This window comes from Protopterus annectens, chromosome 11.part0 (assembly GCF_019279795.1).
Source record: "Protopterus annectens isolate FY-2018-M chromosome 11.part0, PAN1.0, whole genome shotgun sequence".
NCBI lineage: Eukaryota > Metazoa > Chordata > Ceratodontiformes > Protopteridae > Protopterus > Protopterus annectens.
In genome coordinates, this window is record NC_056745.1 from 1506992934 (window position 1) to 1507020433 (window position 27500).

Here is a 27500-nt window from a genome sequence, read left to right on the forward strand (position 1 = left end):
CACAACTTCACCAACTCACTTGCCGAGAGAAATTGCAGAGAACAATCAACTCAAATGTGGGAGAGAAACATGACCTTGGATTTCAAAGCACTGATTTTTATCACATCTGCATCAGACATGGCAATAAACCCCAAAGGAGAAGTTAGACGTTATGGTCACTTGAAACCAAGAGGGCAACATCATCTAAACACAACAGCGATTTCAGTCTTCATGTCCACCAGATTAACTTCTCTGGGCAGCAGTAAAACAATGTAGTCATGAAATAATTACATTTCAAAAGAAATGCCTAAACTATATCACAGAACATTCAGATATTTAGAGCCTCCATGAGTCGGTGGTCCACACACTGTGGACTGTACCAATGGATTCTGACATGGATTTAGTGGTGGGCTCTGCTCTCAACCACACCCTTTCTAAAACCAGCCCTGATCAGAGGTGTGTACCAAAGGTTGCTGCAGGTTGTTGGGAGGGCTAGGGATGGTGTGGCCATTGCTACTTTCATTTTCATTTAAATCAAATCTTAGAGTTGTATACAGGAGATCATTATAGTCTGTGCTGGGGCTGGTGACAATGCTGACTTTATTTCTTTTACTTTTCACAAACCTCAGCGGACTACAAAGAAAATTACTACATCTTGTGTAGGGGCAGTGTACTGTCTAGGAACAAAGTCAATTACATTACTGTAATTATTATATTTTTCACTTTCCTCACAGCCACACATCAGGCATGTATACAGGTGGCTGCCTTTAGGGGGTAGTGGTTAGGAGTAAAGAGGCTTGCTGTATATGACAGCAGTCACTTGAGATACATGACTGTGGCGATCTGAACTTCTGCTTTCATCCCAATCTAACAACAAAGGGATGCAGAGTCAGTGTTTGAATTTATTTTTTGAGGGAAAGGCAGTGTTCCTAGATAGCATTTGAGTATTGTCACAACAGCTGTCTTGTCAGTTTATTGTGGTCTACTATTTTTCACTTATGAACATTAAGCACTGGGCACAACTTATGACTACTCTGAAATCCTGAGGATTTTAATTCTGACTAGCCATTGGATTAAAATGTCAGGGAAATGCTCTAAAATGTATCCACGGCATTTGTTTCTTTATGGCCCCCACTTAACTGAGTTATTTCCTAAGTGGTTATAACTGTGCTGTCTTGGTCAGGAAAGCTGTGTTGAAATGATAAAAGGAAAACTAAAGATGAACAGCAATAATGGTTTTCTTTCTTAATCTTACATTTGTTCCAGTCATCACTGAATGAAAAGGTTGTGTCTTGAAAAAGCTGAAGAGTAAGGAAAATTTTGAGAAAAGGAGGAAAAATACAATGTACGTGGTGTGAGTAGCTTGGAATGGGAGTGATAGAAAATGGCAGCACTGGGGGGGTGTACGTGTGGGGGGGGGTGAATCAATAGGCTGTACCTATAGCACAATTTTACCTCAGTCCATTCCTGTAAATAGAGTTGATGTACAGTATCGCTGTTATAACTAAATGCCAGTAACTGTGAATGTTCCTCTGTGTGATGGGCCAAACACAGCATCTAGGCCAAAATAGTGTGTGACACAGAATCGTCATCATCACCAGCCCCTTTTCCCATTTTCTGCATGGGATTAGGGTGTCAAGTCGGTTGTCAATAACTCTTCCAATTCAATGTCACTCTCCTACCTTTTTCAACACTCATGCCTGATTGTTGCAGGGCTTCTCTCACACAATCCTTCCAGCTCTTTGCTGTATGCCCTCATTTCCTTTTGCCAACTTCCTGTGTGTTCCAGATCTTCTTCACTACAATGTCCTCTGCTTTCCTGTACATGTGCACATGCCTGTCTTAATGTAAGAGCATTGTAACTCCAGCTCAGTCTGTGCAAAGTACACCTATCAACATTGGAAAAGTGGTATTGAAAGGGTAGTACTTAGGAAATGTCCAGGTGGTCCACAACTTGACTAACACCAGCCCTGATTGTATCGACTGTTACTATTTTTGATGGAAGAGTCTGATGAACTTCTAATTATAACTCAAGTAGGCCAGCGGTGCATGATGGACAACTAAGAGTTGTAGTAAAAAATGTATCTGTTTCCTTTGTGCAACAAAAATAGTGATATATTTTCTCACATTTATTGCCTGTGATAAATATAGTGTAAAATACTTTTAGTGCAATCTAAAGTAACATCAGCTTGCATATATTGCTCTTTTGCCTTGCCCTTTACCCATTAATCTCTCTGCTTAACAGATTAGTTCATGGCTATACATTGGCTTCCAGAAAGCAACAAAGTATAAAGACTTCCCATCTTCTCTTTGTTGATGATTTAATACTCTATAACTCATCAGATGAGGAACTGAAAGCACAACTGCAAGCAGTCAAAACTTTTTCAGATGATATAAGAATGTCATTTGGTCTTGATAAATGTGAAAAAGCAACCTTTAAAGCAGGAAAGCTGCAGCATGAAGAAAACATCAGTTTGGGACAAGAATGTGATATAAAAGAACTTGTGCAAGAGGGAGTGTATACATATTTGGGAATTGATGAAGGATCAACAGTAAAACATGAACAAATGAGAATAAAACTCAGTAAGGAATATTTTATAAGACTTAAATTAATCCTGAAAACAGAGTTGATGTCTAGGAAAAAAATTCAAGCTATAAACCAGTTTCTCTTCCTGTCCTACTTACAGATTTGGAGTGATTGATTGGCCCCAAAAGGTGTTGGATAGATTAGACAGTAAAACAAGAAGCATGCTTCATGCTCATTAAATGATTTATAAAAATCAGTGCATACCAAGATTATATATTCCAGTTCCGAAGGAGGTATGGACCTCCTTGAAATTGATTACATGTATAGATCTGCAATCATGGGACTGCGTACATATCTGCTGACCTCACAAGACCCAAGAATACTGAAAGTTTTGAAACATAAGGAGAATAAATATAAGATGACTTCTCTTCTTAGTCTAGCAGAAGCATATCGACATCAAGCAAGAATGGAAATTAAACCAGAAATAGATAAAAATCAGGCAGCAACTGAAAAAAAGAATATAAGGAGAAGGATTAGATGAGGTGGCAAGAAATGTGGAAAATGCATAAATATAGCTGCAAGTATAGAAAACTCCAGGAACAATCTCATGCTGATCAGGATCAAATGCAGGAATGATTAAGGAAAGGCAAATTCAAACCAAAGGATGAAAGATTAATATCGCTGGCCCAAGATAGCGGACTACATACACAGTGATTTACAAAGTCCATTGGACGTGGGAGAACATACAACTGTTTGTTTTGTAAAACAGAATTGGAAACAGTTTCACACCTTGTTGGTGGTTGTTTTATACTAATGGCAGAATGACTGCATACCTGAAAAGCATGATAATATGATAATGTTCAAGACGGTTGCACTGGAGTTGTGCAAAGATTATAATGTTGAAGTATAGTTGAAAAATACTGGAAACGTGAGACAGAAAGGATCCTAAAAATGATGAAGATTATATCACATGCGATCATCCATTACCAAGAGCTCAAAAAATATATACAAGAAAACCAGATATAGTAGTCCATGAAAAGAATTCAAAAGTAGCATCGATCATTGAAATTACTAGAGTCAGTGACTACAGTGTCTTACGTACAGAGAGATACAAAGTCATAAAATACTTGGATTTGTAGGCAGAAGGTGCAACGGGTCTTATAAAAAAAAATTACAGTCATACTTAGATATGTTACCTATACATGTAACTCCATAATGATTGCAGCAGGAGTTATTACTGGGCACGTTATGGGTGCTGAAATGAGCACTTCTGACTAACATCAAAGATTGAAACAATACTAATTTCATGAACTTTAATCATACTTTGAGTTAGGAATAGGGTCCATTCCCATCATGGTATTAGAGACCCAAAAGACGGTGCACGATGGAAGAATGAATCCCCCAAGTAAGGGGAAACAGAAAGAGCAGGAGACATCTGAAGAAGAAATATGGACATGAGAAAGAGAAACAGATTTTATATGGTGCAATATTTATGCAAAGGTGAAAGCAAGACTAATCAGTACAAAAAGAGCAGCACCAAAGATATTTGAAGAGAAATACAGGCAAAGGCACCTGAACATGAAAAATTTTACAATACAAAAAATATTTTATTTATTTATTTATTTATTTATTCTAGTTTGGTGACCGGGGAGGTCCACTGGACTTGAGAGTCCATTTTCAGTGGAGGCCTGGGGAGAAAAGCTCCAGATAACAAATTACAAATAATGTTTACATTGTTAAGCTGTGAAGGTTCGCATAACAAGTTACATAACATATAGAATTTATACATTATACTAATGTATAAATAAGAAAACAGAGAGGAAATAGAAAAGAGGATATTAGTAATGGAGAAGTTACAAAATACAAAATGAGGTTATGGAGTACCTGTGAAATGAAGGATTTGGTTTAGAAAATCTATCTGACTTTGATAACATCACAGCAAGACAGAGCAATGCATCCCCAAATTAAGGAGAAAGCAGTGGAGCAGGAAACATCTGATCAGTTGCCATGTGAAGATACAGTGGAGCATTCCATAGGAAACCAGTACAAAAGTTCAGTTAGAGTTGCACAGCAAGGGAAGGAACAGGAAATGTTGGCAACTCTGACACAATGTTGTGGAGTGCTAGGCCAGTGAGCTTCCATATAAAAGAGCAACGGATTACACAGGGTGGAACCGAAGAGAATATGTATTTTATTTATTTATTTATTTTACATTTGTTAACTGGGAAATTCCGACTGGACCAGGTCCATTTTCAGCAGAGGCCCTGGGAGAAAAGCTCCAGCATCAAGTTATACAAATACAGTACATCCAGAATAATCCACAAAACAGGTTACATCATGAATGCTGAGCATAGTAATATAACAAGAAATTAATAAAACACTCCAGGTAAAAGAAGATATAGAACATAGGTCTGGGAAACTGGGAAATTCCGACTGGACCAGGTCCATTTTCAGCAGAGGCCCTGGGAGAAAAGCTCCAGCATCAAGTTATACAAATACAGTACATCCAGAATAATCCACAAAACAGGTTACATCATGAATGCTGAGCATAGTAATATAACAAGAAATTAATAAAACACTCCAGGTAAAAGAAGATATAGAACATAGGTAAAAGGCAATGTCAGTTACGGTACATCCAGCATAATACACAGACATGTTTTATCATATATGCTGAGCATAGTAATATAACAAGAAATTAATAAAACACTCCAGGTAAAAGAAGATATAGAACATGGGTAAAAAGACAATGTCAGTTATACATTGGTAAGAGAAGAAAATTTATCAAGTAAGATTCTATAGTTAAAAGTACCCTTTCAGATGACCAAGTCTTCAGGGGATCAGAGATCCAGCATGTGATCAGAGAGGAGTATGGGGAGTTAATAGTAGTATGGGTAGGGTTATGTGATACAAGGGCATAACCAGGTACTAAGAAGGTGCGATTTGACGGAGTTTTTGAATATGGATGTGGAGGGGGCAGTGGACATGGATAGGGGAAGAGAATTCCAATTTCTGGCAATGGTCTGGAAGTAGAGAGCTTTCCTTGGATTATTGCTAGCCTTGGTAATGGAGAGGAGAGATTTGTCACTGGATCTTAGGTACCGGTTTGCAGTATAGACAGTAAGTAGGTTGGATAATGAAGGGTTTTTTTCAGGATATTTGAGAATATTGTAGGCTTTGCCCAGCTGGTGATAGTTAAGTAGCTGTGGTATCTCAAGCCATTTTAGTTCTTTTAGTGCAGCACAGTGATGGGTTCTATAGGTTGAGTTAGTAGCAAACTTGGCTATTTTATTGTAGCATGATTCTAGTTTGTCTAGGTCACATTGTCTGATTTGGGTAAAGATCGGTGCTGCGTATAATAGAGTTGGGAGGAGGTGGCTTTGTGCAAGAGTGACTCTTGCTTTTTGTGAGAGAAAGGACTTATGCCTGTATAGGGAGCCTAGTTTTTTGTGTACCAGTTTTATGGTATGTGAGATGTGAACATCAAAGTGGAGATTATTATCTATTTCAATGCCCAGAAGTTTGGTGTGGTTAGAAGGGGAGATGGTGGTGCCGTCATTAGAGGTTATGGTAAAGAGAGGTTTCTTTTTGATCTATTAGGGGTAAATAGTAGCAGTTTTGTCTTTTTGGGATTTAGAATTAGTTGGATACCTGATATCCATTTTTCTACTGAGTTAAAGGTATCTTGAGTGAGCGTATGTAGGGTGGTGGGAGATGAGGCTGAGCAGATCAGGGCTGAATCATCCGGATATTGTATGAGTGTGGCATGTTGTGTAGAGCTATTGAGGTTATTTGTGAAAATAGAGAACAATAGCGGGCCCAGTATAGAGCCCTGTGGGACACCTATGGTGGCTGGAAGTTGTGTAGACAGAGTTCCTTTCCAATGGACTGATTGTTGCCTGTCAGATAGGTAGCTTCTGAACCAGGCTATAGTAGAGGAGGTGAAGGATAATGATGTTAGTGAGTCTAGTAGAATGGAGTGGGAGACCATATCAAATGCTTTTGAGAGGTCTAGGAAAATGGCTGATACATGTTGGTTATCATTCCTGCGAAGGTTTATATAATTAGTGAAGAATAGAAGGGCTGTGGTAGTGCTGTAATCTGAATGGAAACCGTGCTGTGTGTTAGATAGTAGATTGTGTGTGTTAAGAAATGTCATCATTTGCAAGTGGATGCATTTCTCAAGAATTTTGGATAAGGGGCAAAGGATGGCAATAGGTCGGTAGTTGGAGAATTCGTAAGAATTACCTCCTTTATGGAAAGGAATGATGTGAGATACTTTCCAGAGTTTGGGTATGTAGAATTCTAGCATGGAGCGGTTGATAAGGATGGAGATAGGATATGATAGGGAGTCACTAGCCATTTTTAGGTATGCAGCAGGTATGTTATCAGCTGCCAGTGTGGTTGGCTTTAATTTTAGGAGGAGTTTTTTGATAGTTGAGGTGGGCACTGGTGATAGGCTAAAAGAGGCTAAAATATGGCACAAGAAGATGCTCTGGAACTTTCTACAGAATGCCTGCAGGAAATGGAGAACAAAGACTGGCAACTCAGTTTAGAAGAAAATGATACAAGAGAAAAGTTGCTTGATTTAATAGAGAGAACAGATATATTATGCTTGATTTAAGAAATACACTACTGGAAGTCAATAATATCCAAAAAGATAAAAATTTGATAAAACAAATGAACACAGTAGGACTGTTCATAGAGAAGCAAGCGATATAATAAAAGTAAATAGGATACATTATTGTGCAGCTAATAATGGATAAAGTCTTACCAAAAAAACACAGGTCAGTTAGGGAAAGCAGGAAGATATAAAATGCCATCATGGAAGTATTGAATAGACAAAAACTATAAAGCAATTAAGACAAGAGATGTCACTGTTAGAAGATTATAGAAGAGGGAACAGATTGACAAAAATACACAGAAAGATAGACGTGATAAAAGAAATGTGTATTATCAGAACAGATCAGGCTCTGTCATGCACTATTGCAAATAATAAACTAAAATTATCAGCACAGGAAGAAAAACTTAGAAGATATGCAGAAAAATATAAAGGAAAAGTACAAAATAAACAATTTATTGATGACCCAAAAATGATTTATAAAGAATTGGGAAACAAGGCAAAAGGAATTGAAAAACAACCAAAAAAAAAAAAAAAAAAACAAAAAGCAGAAATAGAAACATTTTGGAAAAATATGTATAAAGATCCCATGGAACATACAAAGATGCTAAATAGATAAAAGTAAAAGAAATAATAAGAAGTTCAAATGTACAAACGTACAGGATATGAAATGGGATGAAGTAACAGCCAGAAAGATTGAAACTAACTTAAGAAAAGCTCTTAATTGTAAACCCCAGGCACAGAAGCAGTACCTAACTTCTGGCTGAATCTTTAACAGTTTGACATGAAACTTTAGGCACAATACAACTATTTGTATGTGCACCCAAAATACACAGAAAGATAGACGTGATAAAAGAAATGTGCATTATCAGAACAGATCAGGCTCTGTCATGCACTATTGCAAATAATAAACTAAAATTATCAGCACAGGAAGAAAAACTTAGAAGATATGCAGAAAAATATAAAGGAAAAGTACAAAATAAACAATTTATTGATGACCCAAAAATGATTTATAAAGAATTGGGAAACAAGGCAAAAGGAATTGAAAAACAACCAAAAAAAAAAAAAAAAAAAAAAAACAAAAAGCAGAAATAGAAACATTTTGGAAAAATATGTATAAAGATCCCATGGAACATACAAAGATGCTAAATAGATAAAAGTAAAAGAAATAATAAGAAGTTCAAATGTACAAACGTACAGGATATGAAATGGGATGAAGTAACAGCCAGAAAGATTGAAACTAACTTAAGAAAAGCTCTTAATTGTAAACCCCAGGCACAGAAGCAGTACCTAACTTCTGGCTGAATCTTTAACAGTTTGACATGAAACTTTAGGCACAATACAACTATTTGTATGTGCACCCAGAAGACACCAACCTAGTTAACAACAGGAAAAACATTGCTCAAACTATTTAAGAACAAACCTACAAGCTATCCTAAAAATTATAGACCAATAACTTGCCCTCCAACAACATATAAACTATACACTGAAACTGATTCTGAAAGAGTTTATAGTCACATAGAAGAAAACTTAAGCATGGCAATAGATGAAAAGGGTAATAAAAGAAAATCATATGGAACAAAGAATCACTTGTTGATAAATAAAGTCATAATAGCAAAGTGGAAAAAGGGGAAGAATCTGAGCAGGGCATAGATAAACTACAAAAAGGTATTTAAAATAAAATACAATGAAATGCTTTTCATTTGCTTGCAAAGCAAACTTCATCAGATTACAAGAGTTGTAATCTGATGAAGTTTGCTTTGCAAGCAAACAAAAAGCACTTCATTGTATTTTATTTTATTTTATTAAACTAGCAGTTTGGACTCAGCTTGGTTTGCCATTTCTGTGTTTTGGTTTCAACAGTTTGTTACGTGCCGGCAGTTTTGGTACAAAAAAGTATTTGACAGTATCCCACATTGATGGATAAAAGAGTGCTCAAAAATATATAAGATACACTCTACACCGATCGATTACATTACAGTGACCATGAAACAGTGCCAAACCACTTTGCAGTTAAGCCATGATAAAGAACAAATTATTATTTCAGGGACAAAAATTTGAAGGGATATTCTAGGGGAACACTTTGTCACAGCTGCTCTTTTGTCTTGCCCTTAACCCATTAAACTGTCTACTTAACAAATTAGGTCATGGCTGTAATTTAGCTCCCAGAAAACAACAAATGTATAAAGACTTATCATACTCTTTCTGTGGATGATTTAAAACTGTATAGTTTATCAGATGAGGAGCTGAAAGCACAACTGCAAGTGGTCAACACTTTTTCAGATGATATAAGAATGTCATTTGGAATGATAAATATGCAAAAGTAACCTTTAAAGCAGGAAGGTTGCAGCACAAGGAAAACATCAGTTTGGGATAGGAATGTGATAGAAAAGAACTTGAGCAAGAGAGTGTGTATAAATATTTGGGAAATGATGAAGAATCAATACTCAGACATGAACAGATGTGAATAAAACTTAGTAAGGAATATCTTAGAATACAACAATTAATACTGAAAACAGCATTGACATCTGGGAACAAAGTCCAAGCTATAAACCAACTTCCTCTTATAGGTTCATAGGTTCATAGGTTCATACTAGGCTATCTGCCCGAGGGCATTTACAAGCCTAGCCCATAGTTTTGTGGCTTACGCCACCCCTTTAGTATGGGGAACTATACCCATTATTTTGCTGTGCCTCTGTCGAGCAGTGACACTGAGGTAATCCCTGGGGTATATCTGCGATCTCCCATCCATTGGTCAAGATTTCTCTTGAACAAGGCCAGCGAGGTGCTCTGCCTCACATATACCGGGATTTTATTCCACAGCATAGGGAGTCTTTGGGTGATGAATCTATCCCTCCAGCATGTCCTATTAATAGCCGTGTTCCTGTCCTAACTTACAATTTTGGAGTTATTGACTGGCCCCAAAATGTGTTGGATAGGCTGGACAGGAAAACAAGAAGGATGCTTCATGCTCATCAAATAATTTATAAAAGTCAGTGCACACTAAGATTAAACATTCCCATTTCTGAAGGAGTTATGCACCTCCTTGAAATTGATTACATATATAGATCAGCAATTGTAGGACTCCATACATATCTGCTGACTTCACAAGCCCCAAAAATAGTGAAAGTTTTGAAAGATGACGAGAATAAGTCAAAAACATCACAGATTAAAACAGTACTAATTTAATGAACTTTAATCATATTTTGACTTAAAAATAGGGTCCATTCCCATCATTGTATTAGGAAGAAATACATCAAATTCTTGAATGTTCTCCAGCTACCTTTGCAATACTTTCTCCTTTCATAAAATTCTCAAAGCTTAAAGTACTGTTTTTCTACCATTTCCATTTTTACCACAAAAACAACGGGCAGTGAGGGAAAGGAGTGGGAGAAATCAAACGCCATCATGGAAGTATCAAACAGAGGAAAACAACAAAGCAATAAGCATAATCATGTACTACTTTACGATATTTATTATGTACTGCTCTAATATTTGTTAAGTAAATGAGGAGCTTTTCTCCCCGGGCCTCCGCTGAAAAAGGACCTGTGTCAAGTCGGAGTTCCCGGTTAACAAATGTAAAACAAAAAAAATATAAATAAAAAAATAAATTAATTAAGAAATGTCACTGTTAGAAGAGTACAGAGGAGGGAACAGATCAACAAAAATATGTAGAAAGATAGACATGATAAAAGCAATGTGCAGTATTAGAACTGATCAGGATCTATCGTGCACTATTGCAAATAATAAACTAAAAATATCAGCGCAGGCCGAAAAACCTTAGAACATATTCAAATAAAAATAAAGGAAAAGTACAAAATAAGCACTTTATTGATGGCCCAAAACATTTATAGAGAACTGGGAAACAAGGCAAAATGAAGTAAAACACCACCAAAATAAGAAGTAGATACAATATGCAGAAATATCTATGAAGATCCTGTGGAACATAATAAAGATGCTGAATGAAAAGAAGAAGTAAAAGAAAGAATAAGAAGTTCAAATGTATATGATATGAAATGGGATGAAGCAACATCCAGAGAGTTTGAAACAAAATTCAGAAAAGTTCCTAATTTGAAAACTCCAACCTCAGATTCAGTACACCAGTCTGGTTAACAACAGTTATGAGTTTATGCTCAACTCCTGAGAGAATTGCTTGGCTGAAAAGCATCTGCATTAGAAGCTGAAGCTAAGTGAACTTTGCAGTAGTGTATTTTAGTATTCTGTTAAGTACAAACTTGCAGTTTTAAAAGTACTGTGTTTTCATTTTTTCTGTTTCCTAATTGTGTTTCTGAACAGTGTGATGTGTGTCTCTCTGCAGTTAGTTTCCCACTCTCTTACCCTGTTCCTGTGTTGGTATTAGTGTTGGTGGCTCTGGAATTGCCCACGCCTCCTGTAGGCCTCCATATGAACACTCCTCCTGGGTCCATCTCATTTGCTCACTTAACCGAGTACAGTGAGATCATATTCTTAGTCTAGTGTTCACTCTACATAATGCAGAGAGAAGATTTGAGAAGGCCAGCCCACTTAGATTCTTCCTTCCTCTCTCCTTGCACTAAAAAAAAAAAATTGCACTTTATTCAATTGCTTTTACTGTATTTGCATTTCCTCTTACTTTATTTTGCTTTTCTTAAAAGTACTCAGTTTTATTTATTCTGCTGCATTTATTACTGCTTGGTAGTAGCCTGATTAAATTGTAACTCACATTCTAAGTCTTTTGGTTTAAACACTTGGGCTTCATACACGCTGTTTTACATTAAGAAGGTTTGTGGTCTGCACTGCTGTGGCAGGACAGGTAGCTTACATCCTTCTGTGCTGGGAATTGCTGATTGAAGGCCCAGTGCCAGCTATTCTAAAAGTGTTTTAGTTCTGGCTTAAGCACTTGGGGTTCAGGCCAGTTATTTTACATTACGAAGGTTGGTGGTCTGCACTCGTGTGGGAGGAGAGGCTGGATTCTGCCCTTCTGAGCTGGGAATTTCTGGTCACAGGCTTATTGTGCCTGCTTATTTAAGCTGTTTCTTTCTGAAATTGGTGTGGCTTGTTGCTGTAGCATAGACCAAATTCAAGCCTGCTGAATCTAGCTTTGTTTGTATAACCTGAGCACTGATCCAGGCCATCTTTTCTGGACAAGGTTCCCCTGAACCCTATTAAGCAGGGGTGTGCAGTTAGGACTTGTCTGATTAAAGACTGCTGGAACAGGGCTCAGTTTTGAGCTTTTTTATGGATTAATTGGGTAACTTGTTTAAATCAGTTTGTTCGTTTTCTATTGTTTTATATATATATATATATATATATATATATATATTATATATATATATATATATATATATATATATATATATATATATATATATATATATATATATCTAAATTGCACTTTATTCATCTGCTTTTACTGTATTTGTGTTTCTTCCTACTTTATTAGTAGGGGCATTGACTACAGTTCTGATCTGCGATATATAACAATAAGTATCCTTTTCTGTGCATTTAAAGTGTTTTTTCAGTGTATCTGCTTTATTTTCTAAAAAAACAAAACAAAACAAAACAAATATATATATATATATATATATATATATATATATATATATATATATATATATACTTCTTTCCCACCTTTCTAAGTCAGTATAGTCCAGTTTTCAGGTTAGTGGTGAATTCAGGGCTGTGTTACAAATCTCTGTGTTTGCCCATACCTTACTTGGATAGAAGGAAGTTCTCTGTTCACCTGTGAGAGAGGGGAGCTTTGAGCAGCCTATCTGTCCCTAGAGGAGTGGTTTGGGCACAGAAATTAGTAGTTTATTGGCTATTTTGGGCTAATTTCTATCTCTTTCATTTCCCTGCTATAAATACTGTATTCACCTGGTTTTGTGCAATGGGCAGAGCCGGTTAGCTAGGGTAAAACTATTCCTGGCTCCACAAAGTCTCCTCTTCAATTTTTCCCTTGGAACAAGACAAACTTTCAACTTAAGCAGTCAAGCCATTCATTTCTCAGCCTGGCACTTGCTCAAAACCTATAGCAAGCACGTATAAACCCTAGCACTAGACCATCCTGTACTGTACAGAAGGACAAGTCTCTCTATTCGACCTTACCAGCCATCCAGTAAAACAGTTCACTGTACCTATCCAGGCATGTCCAAAGGGTAGTTTCAGGTGTACTCTACAGTCCAACTGGTGAATCTGGGCATTTTGAGGCAATGTTACAACTGCCTCATGTACACAGACAACCCCCTCCTCCTACCACCAAACACTAATACATGTGAGAGATGCAATTATGCAGCCAAACTGGAGGCTAACCTCTCTCAACCCACGACTGGATCAGACAGTCAAGAGGAGAAGGGAAATACTTGCATCACACCACCAGTGTCACATAGACCCATTAAACCAGCACTGGCAAAAAACACACATAAATACAAAAAAACATGCTCGAAGGCTCTAAATAAAAATCTGCAAAACCAACAGAGACCTCCAAAGCAAACATCCATGCAACCTCCACCCCCCCCCCAACACAAACCATGAAACACATACTTCACAAAACCAGTGTGCCATGCAATCACAGCCCTTAAGGCAAAATAACATACCCAAAATACTAATAATAGGTGACTCTATAGTTAGGCATATTGACATCCCACTAACTATGCTGAATAAGGAGAAGGTTACTGTTAGCTGCCTGTCAGGTGCCAGGATCCGCCATATAACACAAGCACTCAGGTCACTATAGAACAAGTACAAATATGACCCTGTCATTGTCCATGTTGGTGTGAATGACCTGAGCCTTACCTCCCTGGACTACATGAAAAGAGACAGGGAAGAGCTCTCTGATCACGTAGTCCAGGGTAGTATGACCCTGACCCTGAGTAGCATCCTGCCCTCACCAAGAATGACACCATGGTATGAAGAAAAAAATTCTCGATTTCAACAATTGGCTACGTTTCTGGTGTCATTCAAAGGGGATCCAGTGTCTGTCTGCCTGAGATGACATACTCGACAAACCACGCTGCTTTGCTAGAGACAGCTTACACCTGTCACCCTTAGGCTTTTGAATACTGGCCAAGGCTCTTGCCCCCCCTATAGTGCCTTTTTTAGGCAAGTCTCAAAAGATAAACCCACCGCCATAAATAGCACAAGTAACAAAAAACTGAGGGTAATGCTACTTAATGCCAGAAGTTTAAACCTCAAAATGCATGCACTCGAGGGACTCCTCAGTATGGAGAAAATCGATATATGTGCAGTAACAGAAACCTGGTTTAAGGCTCCAGAGAGTACCCCAGCACTACCAGGCTACAACTCATACCATACATTTCAGCCACAGAACCCAAAACAAAATACAAAAGATGGGGGCGTATCCATATTCATCAAGGATACCCACACCTTCAGGTTAGTGGCACAGCACGATGCTTCAGAGATCATCCACGTGCAACTAACAATGGGCAAAGCTGCAATTCAAATTGCAGTTTCCTATCCACATTCCGCCCCCACCCCCGGGCAAGAAAACCACCATGAAAAACTTTTCAAAAGCAAACTTCACATTACTTAAGACTGAGGTGGAAAGTTTCAAAGCCCCCATGCTGAAGGATAATGCTGTCCAAGCTGCAAAATCCTTTACTAATGCATTCTACGTGCACCTACAAGAATGCATGGATCATGCCTTCCCAAGCAAAACCAAGACTCACTCCTCCAAGAAAAGGAAACCAGTCTGGTGGACTCCTGCCATAAACAAACTATACAATAGAAGGAGGAAGCTAGAACAGAAAAGAGTAAAATCCCAAGAAGGGAAGACATCCCTGATAAGTATCAGCAAGAAACTATGATCCCTCATAAAATCATCCAAGGCGAGCTTCGAAAGAAAAATTGCCAAGGACTCCAAAGATAACCACAAGGCATTCTTTAGCTATGTTCCACTCACCAGGCTAAACAAGGAGAAAGTTACTGTCAGCTGCCTGTCAGGTGCCAGGATCCGCTACATAACACATGCACTCAGGTCACTCCACAATAAGTACAAATATGACACTGTCATTGTCCATGTTGGTGTGAATGACCTGAGACGTACCTCCCTAGACTACATGAAAAGAGACATGGAGGAGCTCTCCAATCTTCTATCCCAGGCAGGTATGACCCTAACTCTGAGTAGCATCCTGCCATCACCCAGAATGTTACCACAGTACAAGGACAAAATGATTGACTTCAACAATTGGCTAAGCTTCTGGTGTCATTCTAAGGGGATCCAGTATTTGTCTGCCTGGGACGACATGATTGACAGACCACGATGCTTTGCCAGAGATGGCCTGCACCTGTCGCCCTTAGGATTCCAGATATTGGCAAATGCTCTTGCCACCCCTATAGTGCCTTTTTAGGCAAGGTTCAAATGACAAATTCACCACCGTAACAGGTACAAGCAAGCAAAATCTGAGGATAATGCTACTCAATGCTAGAAGTCTAAACCTCAAAATGCACTCACTCGAGGCACTCCTTAAACTGGAGAACATTGACATCTGTGCAGTGACAGAGACCAGGTTCAAAGCTCCAGAGAGCACCCCTGCATTACCAGGCTACAATTCATACCACACTTTTGGCCACCTAACCCAGAACGAAGCACTAAAGGTGGAGGCGTGCCCATATTCATTAAGGATATCCACACCTCCAGACTAGTTGCACAGCATAATGCATCCGAGATTATCTAAGTGCAACTAACTCTGGGCAAGACCACAATCCAAATTGTAGCTTGCTACAGACCCCCCACTATGCCCCAGGATTCACACTCCTCATTTCTTGATACACTGGAAAGTATTAGGGTTCAACCCAACACCCTTATAATGGGCGATTTCAACTACCCCACCATTAACTGGGAAAAGTACTCGTACCAACTCTTTTGCCCAACATTTTCTAGAATTCATAAATTCCAACGCCTTGGATCAACTTATTCACACCACCACCAGGGGCAGCAATATCCTAGACCTGGTCATTACCAACATGAGAAACCGGTGTTCCACACCAGAGGTCAATTCCTTGTTGGTCAGATCCGACCACAAGCTAATCAGCCTAGACATCCACATCCCACCCCCAATTAGGGAAACCATTGTAAAAAACTTCTCCAAAGCCAACTTCATACTACTTAAGACAGAAGTGGCAAACTTCATGACACCCATGCAGATGGACAATAGAGGTATGAATGCCGAATCCTACACAAATGCACTTTATAAGCAATTACACGAGTGCATGGATCATGCTATCCCTAATAGAACCAAGATGTTATCCTCCAAAAAAAGGAAGCCAATCATTCATCCTCTGCCATAAACAAACTCTACAACAGAAGAAAGAAACTGTTGCAAAAAAGAGTAAAATCCCATGACTGGTGGAACTCCCTGGTCAACCTCAGTAAGAAGCTGAGATCCCTCATAAAATCCTCCAAAGCTAGTTATGAAAACAAAATTGCCACTGACTCTAAAGACAACCACAAAGCATTCTATAGCTATGTCAAGAATCTAAATGGGAACACTCAGATCTGCTCTGAGTTACTGCACAATGGCACTAAATATACAGAACCAACTGATATTGCCAACATCCTAGCAGATAGGTTAAGTGCTAACTTTAACCCCCTCTCACCCACTAGAGGGCCCATCTCTATACCGGAAGAATGCAAAGTTTCTATAATCACGGCTGCACAGGTAAAAAACACACTCTCCAAAGCCAAGAACACAGCATCCATGGGACCTGACAATATCCCAGGCTGCGTGCCACATGAACTACAGAATGAACTGGCACCCTACCTAAGTACCATGTTCAATCATAGCCTCGCCTCAGGCTTTGTACCCACTGAATGGTGCACCATGACGGTTATCCCACTCCACAAAGGGAGAGCCATGACGGTCCCCGGGAACTACTGCCCCATTAGCCTGACGAGCCTGGTCTGCAAGGCCATGGAATGCATCATTGTGGAACTCATAAACAAAGACATTGGTAATATCCATACTCTGGACCCTACTCAGTTTGGATTTGTAAAAGGCAGATCATGTCTCCTAAACCTGATTGACTTCTTTGAAGCAGTCACCAAAGCCATAGATGAGGGTAAAATGGTTCACACAGCTTATCTAGATCTCGCCAAGGCTTTCAACACCATCCCCCACTCTGGAATTATAGATAAGCTCACTAAACTAGGTATAAATCCCTATGTCACAAGATGGATTGCCAATTGACTCATGGACAGAACACACACTGTGAAAGTAGCGGATTCCAAATCCGACATCAGACCAATGACAAGTGGAGTACCACAGGATTCAGTCCTGGGTCCTCTCCTGTTTGGTATCTACTTCTCTGAAGTGCAGGCCAACACAGAAGGTCTTTGGCTAACAAAGTTTGCAGATGACAGCAAACTGGGAGCCATAATCAAAACTCCTAATGATGTGGACAAACAACAAAAGAGCCTCACTGAGACAGATACCTGCTGTCAAAGCCATGGCCTGAAGCTCAATGCCAAAAAGTGTATTGTCATCCCCTTTGGTAAAAACTCTGTACCCATGCACTATCACATAGCTGGTAGTCTACTTAATGCCAAAAATGTGATAAGAGACCTTGGGACACAGGTGGACAGTAGTATCTCCTTTGATAATCACATTGCCACAGTGGTCAGGAAATCCCTCTACGTGGCACATCTCATCACAAAAGGATTCTCATCCAGAAAAAAAGAGGTCATTGTTCCCCTCTACTCATCACTCATTAGACTCATTATAGAGTACAATGCCCCTTTTGGTATGTACCTCACAAGACATCTACAACAACTGGAAAGACCACAGAAATATCTCACAAAGAGGATTACTGGCCTCAAACAGATGCCCTATGCAGACAGTCTCAAAAAACGACAACTTTACTCCATCACATATTGCCTACTCAGGGGCGATCTCTGCCTAACATACAAAGCTATGTCAAACCCAGAGCTGTTGGACATGCTCCACTTAAAGAAATCCCAATCCCTCCGAGCTACACGCTCAAGGGACGTAAACCTTGTCACCACAATAAACAGAACATGCTGGAGGGATAGATTTCTGTCCCAGAGATTTCCCATACTCTGGAACAGACTACCTGTCTATGTCAAACAGAGCTCCTCATTAGCACTCTTCAAGAAAAATCTTGATGATTGGATGGGAAATTGGACATTCACCCCTGGGATCACTTCTGTGGCTCTGCTCAATAGGGGCACAGGAAAATAATTTTCTTGGGTGGCGAAAGCCAGGGTACATTTTTTGGCTAGGCTTGTATGGGCTCTAGGGCCGACAGCCTAGCACCTATCTATGAACATATGAACCTATGTAAAGAATCTAACTGGCAATGCTCAGATCTGCTCAGAGTTAGTGCAGAATGGCACAAAATGACCGATATCACCAACATCCTGGCAGACAGGTTCAGCACAAACTTCACCCCCCCTTCACTCCCAAAAGGGCCCATAACCATACCAGAACAATGTAGAGACCCTGAAATCACAGACATTCAGGTTAAAATAGCCCTCTCCAAAGCCAAAAACATAGCATCAATGGGACCAGACGGTGTCCCAGGCTGCATCCTACATGAGCTCAAAGATGAACTAACCCCTCACCTAAACACACTGTTCAAACTCAGCCTCTCCACAGGCTAATTACCCATAGAGTGGTGCACAGCAATGGTTATTCTGCTCCACAAAGGTGGAGCCACAACAGACCCCGGGAACTATCGCCCTATAAGCCTGACTAGCTTGGTCTGCAAGGCTATGGAGTGCATGGTCATGGAACTCATTAACAGAGACATTGGGAACCTCCAAACATTGGACCCTACCCAGTTCAGCTTTGTTAAGGGCAGATCATGCCTCCTAAACCTGGTGGACTTTTTTGAAACAGTTACCAAGGCTATAGATGAGGGAAAGGTGGTACACACAGCCTACCTAGACCTCGCTAAGGCCTTCAACACTATTCCCCATTCTGGTATTATAGACAAGCTCACCAGCCTGAGCATAAACCCCTATGTCACAAGATGGGTTGCCAACTGGCTCACAGACAGAACCCATATGGTGAGAGTTGCGGGAGCTAGGTCTGACTCTTAACCAGTTACAAATGGCGTTCCCCAGGGCTTAGTCCTAGTACCCCTCCTGTTCGGCATATACTTCTCAGAGGTACAGGCAAGCACAGGAGGATTATGGCTGACCAGGTTCGCAGACAACTGCAAACTAGGGGCTATAATTGACTCTCCAACTGACACAGATATCCTCCAAAAGGGTCTCACTGAGATGGATACCTGGTGTCAAAATCATGGCCTCAAGCTAAATTCCAAAACGTGCATAATCATCACCTTTGGAAAAAAACAAAGTACCCAAAAACTACCACATAGGTGATAGTCCCCTAAAGATGGATGATGTAATAAGGGATCTGTGGACCCAAGTAGATAGTAATCTCACCTTTGATAATCACATTGCCAAAGTGGTTAGAAAATCTTTCTACATGGCCCACCTAATCACAAAAGGGTTCACATCCAGATCAAAAGAGGTCATTGTGCCCCTCTACTCATCACTCATCAGATCCATCATAGAGTACAACACCCCATTTGGGATGTAGCTTACAAAATACCTGCAACAGCTGGAAAGACCTCAGAAGTACCTCACCAAGAGGATCACTGGCCTCCAACAGATGCCCTATGCAGCTCGACTGAAGAAACTCCAGATGTACTCGGTTACATACAGCCTACTCAGAGGTAATCTCTGCCTGACATACAAGGCCATGTCCAACCCAGAATTGATGAACATGCTCCACCTAAAGAAAACCTTATCCCTTCGAGCCACATGCTCTAGGGATCTAAACCTCACCACAACAATCAATAGGATGTGCTGGAGGGATAGATTCCTGTCCCAGAGACTTCCCATGCTTTGGAACAAGATCCCAATCTACATTAGGCAGAGCTCCTTGCTAACACTCTTCAAAAGAAACATTGACGAGTGGATGGGAAACAGAAAGTTTACCTTGGGGTCACTTCAGTGGCTCTGCTGGACAGAGGCACAGGGAACCAATCTAAGGGGGCGGCGAAAGCCAACACATTCTGGCTAGGCTTATAAATGCCTATGAACCTATGAACCTACGAACAGGAAAAACTATACTTGTATTTAAGAGGGAACCTGTAAGATGTACTAAAAACTATAGACCAATAACTTGCCTTAGAATGACATTAAACTGTAAACTGGAATTGATGCCAACAGAGTTTATAGTCATTTAGAAAAAACTCAATGATGGCAATAGAACAAAAGGGCAATAAAAGAATGTCATATGGAACAAAGGATCATTTGTTGTTAAATAAAGTCATAATGGAGAACTGCAAAAAGGAGAGGAATATCAGTATGACATGGATTGGCTACAAAAAGCATCTGACATTATTCCACATTCATGGATAAAAGAGTGTTTAAAAATGTATAAGATACACCCTAGACTGATCGATTACATTACAGTGACCATGAAACAGTGTAAACCACTTTGCAGTTAGGCCATGATAAAGAGCAAATTATTATTCCAGGGACAACATTTTGAAGGGGGATATTGCAGGGGAACTCTTTGTCACAGCTGCTGTTTTGTCTTGAACTTAACTCATTAATCTTTCTGCTTAGCAGATTATATCATAACTTCAATTTGGCTCACAGAAAACAATAAAGTGTAAGGATTTCTCATCTTCATTTTGCCGATTTTAAACTGTATAGGTCATCAGATGAGGAACTGGAAGCAAAAATGCAAGTGTTCAAAACTTTTTGGGATGAGATAAGAATGTCATTTCATTTGGTCTTGATAAATGTGTAAAAGCAATCTTTAATGCAGGAAAGCTGCAGCACCAATAAAACATCAGCCAGGGACAGGAAGGTGATATAAAAGAACTCGCGCAAGAGGGAGTGTATAAATGCATAGGGACTGATGAAGGATCAACAAGAAAACATTAACAAATGCGAATAAAAGTTTGTAAGGAATATTTTAGAAGACTAAAATTAATATTGAAAACAGCACTAACATCTAGGAGCAAAGTCCAAGCTATAAAGCAATTTTCTCTTTCTGTCCTAACTTACAGTTTTGGAGTGGTTGACTTGCCCAAACGGTGTTGGATCAGTTGGATAGGAAAACAAGAAGGATGCTTTGTGCTTATCAAAAGATTTGTAGAAAATCCATGTATAGTGAGACTACATATTCCCGATTCTGAACTGATTATATGTAAAGATTAGCAGTCATAGGACTGCATACATATCTGCCAATTTCAGAAGTCCCAAACATAGCAAACGTATTAGGATATGAGGATAATAAATCTAAGATGACATCCCTGCTTAGTTTAGCAGATTCATATCGGTGTCAAGAGGAAATGGAAATCAAACCTGAAGTAGACCAAAATCTAGCAGCAAATGAATGTGGCAAAAAACGAAAGAAAATAATATGAGACGAAGGATCAGATGAGAAGGCAATAAATGTGGAAAATGTGTAACTAGTTGCAAGTATAGAAAACTCTTAGGACAGCCTCATGTTGATCAGGATCGAATGCAGGAATGGTTAAGGAGAAGTGAATTTAAACCAAAAGAGAAAAGGTTAATATTGGCAGCCCAAGTTTGTGGACTGTATATACATTGGTTTATAAAGTCCATTCAACAAGTGGGAGAAACAAACAAATGTAGTCTTTGTAAAATAGAACTGGAAACAGTTGCACATCTTGCTGTTGGCTGTGATATACTGAAAGGTTTAGTAATGTGGCAAGACCGTTGCATTAGCAAGTGTGTAAATATTATAAGTAGGTGAAAAATATCGGAAACACCAGCCACAAAGCATTATAGAAAATGATTAATTATATATCTCATGGGATCACCCATTACCAACTTTCAAAAAATAAATGCAAGAAAACCAGATACAGTAGTCCATGAAAAGAAGACAAAAGTTGCATTGATCATTGAAATTTCTACTCTCAGTGACAACAGTGTCTTAAGTACAGAGAGACACAAAGTAATAAAATACCCTGCTTTGCAGTAAGAAATGAGGGCAATGTGGAGGAAGGATACCCAGACAGTTCCAATAGTAGTAGGAGCAATGGGTCTTATAAAAAAGAATTTACAATCGTACTTAGATATGCTACCGATACATATAACTCCATATGAATTTCAGAAGGAGTCCAATACTGGCCACATTGCGAGTTCTATGAAGAGCACTTCTGACTAACATCAGAGATTGAAACAATATACTAATTTCATGAACTTTAATCATACTTTGACTTAGGAATGGGGTCTGTTCCCATCATGGAAATAGAAACCCAATCGCCTGTGTTACCTGAAGAATTGACTGCCTGCTCCTGAACAATAAGTATAATTTTTAGTTGATCTGCACTTCTTACATTTTACTGTGTGCTGATATTTTTGAACTGTATTTTAATGCATTTTTCCTGTTTCCTGCACTTTTTTGCCTAGCATATACTTGGTTTAGATTTACTAGGCCCAGTCTGTTTTCACAGTTTTTGAGCACTAATCTAGCTTTCCTCCAAAAAAGAGGGCCTCCGCCTACACCCTAATGACAGTAGAGTGCAGCTAATGACCTATCAGAGTGGTGATTGTTGGCCCAGGGCCCAGTGTAGTGTGCTACTATTTTTAAGAGTGTTTGAAGTCGGTTTAATTCTGTTGCTACTTGTTGCCTGTGTTAGCGTTAGTTTGCATGACATGCACCACCCACATAACCATGCACTATTATGCAGTGGAGGATACCATTTGTTATTATAGACAGAAGCTCTTAGGTAATTTTCCCTTAGTCAACTGCTTGTGCTCCATCGGAGGTTTCTCTCTGTTGTGCTTCTCTGTCAGGTTGGACACTCAGCTGAGCCTCTGATGTTCCTCCACAAGTCTTACCCATTAAGCTCCTTGCAGTTTAGAACTTTTTCTTGTCCCTTAGCCATACCTGGTACTTCTAGTCCCCTCCCTGTTACTGACCGCAGTACTTTGCCTAGCATCATGAATGGCCAAATTCCCACCATTTCTACAACCAACCTGATTAAATTCAAATTATTATTACTGATTGGCACGGTCATCCTGAGCCAGTGTAGCAATTGCCTCATGTACACTGACAACCCACTTCTCCTAATTCATACAAATTTAATATGTGAGAGATGCATCTATATTAAGAATCTAGAATCTAGGCTCTCACTACAAATCAATATTTCAGATACTAAGCAGGTTGTCAGTTCACACTCTTTACCTCCTGCACCATCTACACGTACAGCACCTAAAGCTACATACACAGAGGTTCTCAGTAGATGCCTAATTAAAGATCAGAGACCCCCCCCAAACATAAACACACTACATTTAATACATTCCCAACAAATCATTATGCACATACAAATGTATGCACCGGTGTCTCAACAAACTTGCCCCTAAGGCAAAACACAAAATCAAATGTTTTAGTCATAGGTGACTCCATTGTGAGACACACAGATGTCCCACTCATCAGGTTGAATAAGAAAAAGGTCACAGTCAGCTGTCTGTCAGGTGCCAGCATCTGCCACATCACACATGCCCTCAAGTCTCTCAACAATATAGGCACTGATATGACTCTGTCGTATTCCATGTTGGTGTGAATGACTTGAGATGTACCTAGACTAGATGAAGAGAGTCATGATTGAGCTTTCTGATTATGTGTCCCAGGCGGTTATGTCCCTAGCCATAAGCAGCATTCTACCTTCACACAGAATGATGCCTCAATATAGATAAAAAAAATGATTGACTTCAACAATTAGCTTAGTTTCTGGTGTCATTCTAAGGGGATCCGGTACCTGTCAGCCTGGAATGATATGGCTGATAGACCATGATGCTTTGTCAGAGGTGGCGACCTCCTATCACCTCTGGGCTTTAGCTACTGGCTAAGACTCTTGTCTCCCCCATAGTGACTTTTTTAGGCAATGTCACAAAAACAAAATTCCCAATGTAAAAATATCCTCAAGAAACAACCTTAAGGTCATGCTACTAAGTGCTAGGAGTCTAAATCTGAAACTGTACTCACTGGAAGCACTCCTCACCTTGGAAGATGTGGACATCTTTGCAGTCACAGAGACCTGGATCTAGGCCATGGAGAGCACCCCGGCCATACAAGGATATAAGGCCTTCCACATGTTCAGACCACAAAATGAATGTATGAAACCTATAGGAGGAGGAATATCAATATTCATCAAAGATAAATACACCTCAAGGTTGGTTAAACAGAATGATTTCCTAGAGTTGCTCCAGTGCAAATGAGCATAGGAAAGACCCCTCTCCAAGTTATCATCAGCTACAGATCTCCCGCCATGAAACATGACATCCACACTGCCTACTAGTGTCTACTTGAGTCACTCAAAATACAACCAAATACCCTGGTTAATGGTGACTTTAACTACCCATCCATAGATTGGGTAAAATATTCATGTACAGACACACACACACAATGGTTCTTGGACTTTGTTAAGTGAAATGCCTTGGAGCAGATAGTTGGCATCCCCACAAGGGGCCAAACATTCTAGACCTGGTACCCACCAACATGGTAGAATGGTGCACCACTACAAGTGTGCGTCCCTTCCTGGTGAAGGCTGATAATAAATCCATCTGTTTCAAAGCAACAGTAGCATCACCCCCCTCCCCCAGAAGAAATTAGGCTAAAAACATCTCCAAAGTCAACCACAGCCTCTTACAAGAAGGTATTAATAGCTTCAAAGCTCCTGTCCTCACTGATGGCAAGGACACCACCTATACTGGGATATACACCAATGCATTGTATAAACATCTATACAATTGTACTGACTCAGCTATTCCTGATAGGATCAAAGCAAGATCCTCAAGAAAAAAACAAGCCTGCCTGGTGAACATCCAACATAAACAGGTTATATAATACGAGGAAGCAATTGCTGCCTAAGAGCAAGAAAGAACAATCCCAGAACTGGAATCACACACTACTTCTCAGTTTGAACTAGCAAATAAGACACTGTGTGAAGTCCTTTAAAGCTAACTACAAATCTAGATTAACATCTCTAGCTAAGGATAACTATAAGGTCTTTTTTAGCTACATCTGAAAACTTAAAGGAAAAGCTCAGATTGGCACTGAACTGGTAGTGAATGGTACCACATATACTGACCAGTGGAAATAGCCAATATGCTAACGGACAGGTTCAGGGAAAACTTCTCCCCCCTGTTCCCATCACATATACCTCAAAACATTCCTACCACCTATGCTCCAACTAGTATCTCTAAAGAGCAGGTCTTAACTGCTCTCTCCGAGGCCAAAAACACAGCCTCTCTGGGACCTGATAACATCTCAGGCTGCAATCAGATGGTTTAAAACAAGAGTTACCAACACCACTGGATACTCTTTTCAACTACAGCTCAAGCACTGGTTTTGTCCTTTCTGAATTCAAAACAGCTACCATCATCCCCTTGCTCAAGGGGAGTGCATCCACTGACCCTGGGAACTATAGACTAATTAGCCTAACCAGTCTTATCTGCAAGGTCATAGAGAGAAGATTATATATTCCCCATTCTGAAGGAGGGATGGGCCTCCTTGAAATTGATTACATGTATAGATCTACAATCGTGGGTCTCCACACATATCTACTGACCTTACCAGATCCAAATGTAGTGAAAGTTTTGAAACATAAGGAGAATAAATCTAAGATGACTTCTCTGCTTAATTTAGCAGAAGCATATCGACATCAAGCAGGAATGGAAATCAAACTAGAAGTAGATAAAAAACAAGCAGCAACTGAATGTGCCAAAAAACAAAAGAAAGAATATAAGGTGGAGGACCAGATGAGAAGGCAAGAAATGTGGAAAAAGCATAAATATAGTTGCAAGTTTAGAAAACATCTGGAAGAACCTCATGTTAATCAAGGTGAAGCAAATTCAAACCAAGGAATGAAAGGTTAATAGTACATGCTGGTTTACAAAGTCCATTGAATGTGTTGGAAAAACAGACAAATATAGGTTTTGCAAAACCGAATTGGAAACAGTCACACGCTTTGTTGCTGGCTGTGACACACTGATGGCAGAAGGACTGTATATTGAAAGGCATAATAATGTAGCGAGACTTGCACTGGGGATTGCACAAACATTATGGTATCGAAGTGGCTGAAGAACACTGGAAACATGAGCCATAAAGCATCATAGAAAATGATAAAGTTTATTTTATTATTTATTATTTATTTTATTTTACATTTGTTGACCGGGATTGTCCAACTGAGCTGAAGACCGCTTTTTCAGGTGAGGCCCGGAGAGAAAAGCTCCAACATATTATACAATTTTCATTATAAATTAGCATTAAACAGCAATGTTACAGGATTATTACAAGGCATTAAGTAGCAATAAAATGTTATAAAGTGTCAATAATCAGGAGTATATCAAAACTATTTCAAGATGTATAAAAAGAAATGTGTCATTAAGATGAATGTAGTTTTTGGGGTAAGTGGTTACAAAAACCCAGTTTTTATCATGATGTAGTTGCATGAAGGCAAGACAATTACAATAGAATGTTTCTCTGAGGCAATTTGTTTAATAGATTTTCGAAGACAGTATAAAGAGTAGTCAAGGAAGATTAGAGAGAGCTAGTGAGAAGAGTGAGGTAAGGGCAGAAAGTAGATTAAGGTATGAGAAGTAGGGGATGTTAAGGAGGGAGAGTGCAGTGGCAGGACCAGTGACTTTTAAAGTGCTCTTTGGTGGCTGTCTTAAATTGTTTAGGATGTGTAAGGGTCCTGATTTCTAGTGGGAGCCTATTCCAGGAAATAGTGGGGTGATAGCTGTACATATTGCATCCAAATTTAGACTTAGGTTTGTAGATTTGTAGTAGGTCTTGGTTAGAGCTTCGGAGAGGCCTAGAGGGAGAATAAAGGGAGATGAGAGGGGATAGTGTTGGGCAGTAGGAAGGCTGGTATAGGATAGAATGGATGATCTGGAGCTGAGAGAGAAGAATCTGGTGGGGTAATTCAAGCCAGTTTAGGTGTTTTAGAGAGAGACAGTGATGGGATATATCACATGTGATCAACGATTAACAACAGTTCAAAAGATAGATGCTAGAAAACTGGATATAGTGATCCAAGAAAAGAAGACAAAAGTAACATTGATCATTGAAATTGCCACACCCGCTGACTACAGTGTCTTGTGTACAGAGAGACACAAAGTCATAAAATACCAGGATTTGCAGGCAGAAATGAGAGCAATGTGGAAAAAAGATACCCAGACAGTTCCAATAGTAGTATTAACAATGGGTATTATAAAAAATAAAAATCTACAATCATATTTAGATATGTTAGCAATCCATGTAACCTTGTACAAATTGCAGAAGGAGTCATTACTGGGCACATTCCGGGTGCTGCCAAGAGCACTTTTGGCTGATATCAAAGATTGAAACA